This window comes from Alnus glutinosa, chromosome 6 (genome assembly GCF_958979055.1).
Source record: "Alnus glutinosa chromosome 6, dhAlnGlut1.1, whole genome shotgun sequence".
NCBI classification, from domain to species: domain Eukaryota; kingdom Viridiplantae; phylum Streptophyta; class Magnoliopsida; order Fagales; family Betulaceae; genus Alnus; species Alnus glutinosa.
Window position 1 is genome coordinate 14,882,103 of NC_084891.1, and position 3,721 is coordinate 14,885,823.

The 3,721-nt window shown below is 33.7% G+C and overlaps 1 long non-coding RNA gene across 1 annotated transcript; it reads right to left on the minus strand.

Annotated features, from left to right (window-relative positions):
- Window positions 1-908: 908 nt before the first annotated feature.
- LOC133870272 (uncharacterized) lies at window positions 909-3,282 on the minus strand. The gene is made up of 3 exons (XR_009900670.1): window positions 2,516-3,282; window positions 1,911-1,947; window positions 909-1,105 (listed from the first exon to the last, which is right to left on the minus strand). It is a non-coding gene; the product is annotated as an uncharacterized LOC133870272 (long non-coding RNA).
- Between the last annotated feature and the right edge of the window lie 439 nt (window positions 3,283-3,721).

Sequence of the window (3,721 nt, forward strand, 5' to 3'; positions counted from 1 at the left end):
GGATAAAATCTAATCTATTTTTAAAAAATTGCGAACACCCATAGAATTTGTTTTTGAAAAACAATGCACCCAAACATCCATTAAGTTTTAAATGTAAATGTGTAGGTGTATGTGTGTGTGTGTATATATATATATATATATATATATATATATTTTATTTATATATTTCCATTTTATTTATTACATGTAGATGTGGATTTTTACTATTTTTAGAGTGATAAACCCAAGCTTTAGATATATATGAACAACACCCTACTAATATTAAAGCTAACTCTCTGACAACTAATAATCATACTAAATAAAAGATTATTAATTACTAAAACCAATAATTAACTGAATTTATTTATCATATTCATAATCGGAAACCTTTTCCAAATTTACAATAATTCCCGTATAAAGAAAGTTACTTAGATATCTTTCAAATTTTATTAGCAATTTACATGAGAGAAATAATGGAAATTACATATAAAATATAAGCCTTAAGATATTTTTAAGATAACTTTAGGTAGAAGTAATGCTATTCTTCACACGCATTTCACACCAACTAACATGGTGTATTTTAAGTAGCTAACATGAAAAAGAAAAGCCATTTAAAATATGTCGTAACACATTGACGTTACTTTAAAAAAGGTAGAGCGAATGTAAGAAATTGTAGTTGATTTTTTTTTTTTTTTGAAACTATATGATCACCACAAAACATTGAAGCACCAGAGCATTATATACCTCTATTTGAAAATTGGAAACCACAAACTAACCTTTTTAAACGTAACAACACCTTTATCATATCATGAACAATAAAGCTATTAAAATAAACCTCAAAACCATGTGTGTCACGCCCCCGTTTTGGGATATAAGGGGAACGCGAACCTGAGCTATAAAACATTCCTATAATTTAAAACATATACACATTTTCCCAGGAATAACACATGGCTATATTTCATTATAAGAATATATACATAGTAGTTCTTTAATTATTACATCATTTTTCTAGGAATTCAAAATAAATATGTACAATACAAAAGTTAGACCGGTCTTTATCGATCTATTGCTCTTAGGGTGGGGTCTATGCCATCCATAAAGAAAATACTCCGGTTTACAGTGTCATCTGAAAAGATTTGGGGGGAAAAAGGGGTGAGTTTGACAACTCAGTAAGGAAAACACAATAACAAAAGTGTAATTTTCTTTTCAGGAATTCTAAAAAGAATTCAAATAATTTAGCAAATAAAGAAACAGTTAAATGACATACAATTATATCAAATGTAGAATGGTGCATGAATCATTTATGCTACGTGTAAGTTTTAACCACCCTTGGTCCAATATCCGCTAATTAACCATGAGCGGCGCACGTTTGGCTTGTCTCGAAAGACGACTATGAGCCCATCCTGTCGTCACAGGGGAGAGCCGTACCGGGTTGGGAACTTCCCTAGGTGAAGGCTTCCCCGGCCGGTAGCCCACACTTTAGTCCTTCCGTGTGGTTGCCATGCTACCCACATAACACATAGCACATAACACGTAACACATATATGATCCGGATCGTCTATGACATGGTACCGCGGGGGTAAAACTGTGTGCATATAAAACATGTACTATGAAATCATTAACCTTTGCTCATATGGTGCACATATAACACATATACTATGATATCATCAACCTTTGCTCATATGGTGCACATGTAACACATACTATGATATCATCATCTTTACTCATATGGTGTACATGTATCAAATATAAACCAAGTATGATCACATAAGATTTCAATCACATCATATAACAAGAGCATATTTATAATGGTAATATAAAAAGACAAATAATATTAAAAGAGTTGAAAGAGTTTAGAAAATTCCCGACTTTTTCTTTTGAAAGAGTTTTATTAAAACTTTGCCGGGGTTTTGAGATAGTATTTCCCTTACCTGATATCTTCTGAGCAGTATTTTAGCTACCTTCTACCTAAATAAATTGCAAGAAGAAGTTTTAGAGAAATATTATGAGATTTAAAACCTAAAAAAAAACTTAAAGTATCCTCTCCTTATTATTATTTCTTTCGTCAATTAATTAAACACATAGTAACGGCATTAGTATCAATAACGCTTAAAATATTAGGACGGCGTAACCACACATTTGTAAAATAGAAACTTTTTACTCGAGCCTTATAACAGCGCTTTTATTATCTAATAAGCCACTTAAAAAGCCTGATTTAAAACACAAGTTAAAATATTAGTACTTATAAAATCACAAGCTTTAAAACAAAACTTTAATTAACACTAAATATTTTTTTTCTTTATTCATCTTTTCTTTTCTTTTTCTACATTCCTTTGTCCTTTTCTATAAACTACTTTTTGTTCCTTTTCTATACAATCACCGAGAACACAACTCTTCCTTTTATTTATTTTTTTATCAAAGTTGACTCAACTCTCTCTTTTTCCTTCTTTTATTGACCGACCATGTATAAAAACATATCAGGTCTTTGTCTTTATAAAATTAAAAAAAACAAAAGAAATAAGGAGAATTCACTTACCAAAATTAAAGTAGTATATTTTGTAAAAGGTAGAAAAGGCTTTTTGTTGTTCTTTTCCTTTTAATTGCTGTTTGTTGAGCGGCTGGCCCGGAAGATGAGAGCAGACAAGAGAGTCTATTTTCTGCTGTCCACCGAGAGAAAGAGAGGAAGAGCTTGCTGTTTTGGGAGAGAACCAAATGAGTTTCTTTGCTGATTTTGTTACAAAAAAGAGAAGAGAAAGCTTTGGAGGTTTTGCTGCTTCCCACTATTTTTCTGTTGAAAGCCGTGGGGGGGGAAAGAGAGGTTTGAGAGGACTTCCTGCAGCTTTTAAAAGAAGAGATGCTACTAATTTTCTGGTCTTTTGCTACTATGAAGAACCGAGAAGAAGGAGAGAGAGCAAGAGAGATTCTGAGATATTTTTCAGGTTCTCTTTTCTTTACTGTATTTCTGCAGTAAATAGGAATGGTGCTGCTGTAAACTATAGAGAAACAGAGAGAGATGGAGAGTGTTTTTCTTAAAGAATTTTCTGAGTTTTGTTTCTTATTCTACAGGTGCTGTCCGCGAGCTAGACTAAGAGAAAGGTAAAAGTTAAAACAGAGTACCGTAACAAACAAAGAGAGGGAGAGATTCTGTTTTCTTTCTCTTCTTGCTGAACCGAAACAAAAATGAAAAAGGGTTGGATTTTATGTTTTCCTAAAGAAGAAGAGAGAGTTTAATAGCTCTCTTCTTGCTATTCTAGCCACTGGACCGAGAGGAAATCAGAGGAGAAGGAGAAGTAACTTGCAGAGAAAGAAGAGAGTTTTTGGGCTTCTTTTATACTAATTTGGACGGCCAAGATCAACTCCTTTGGATCTCATCTAATGTCTGGAATTCATCTTGGGGAGCAAGAATGATCAAAGGCTGGGATTAATGCTTGGGCAGCACGTTTGATCCAACGCTTGAGGAAGCCGGCGTGGGCAGCAAGTTGGATGAATCATTGCAGATTGGGGAATGGGGAAGCTGCACATGGCGTTGGGTGATCACAGCAAAAGGGATGAGGCAACGTCATATGCTGAGGTCCTCTTTGTGGATGTTTGGGCTGGGCATCAATAAATTGGACCGGGTTTCTTTCAAATATGTGGGTTGGGTTCTTAAAATTGGCCCACAAATAATTAATGCTATTTTTCGTTCAAAACAGAGGTAATAGTTTTCGCGGGTGTTTTCATACCCTTAACGAAGTCCAAAAAT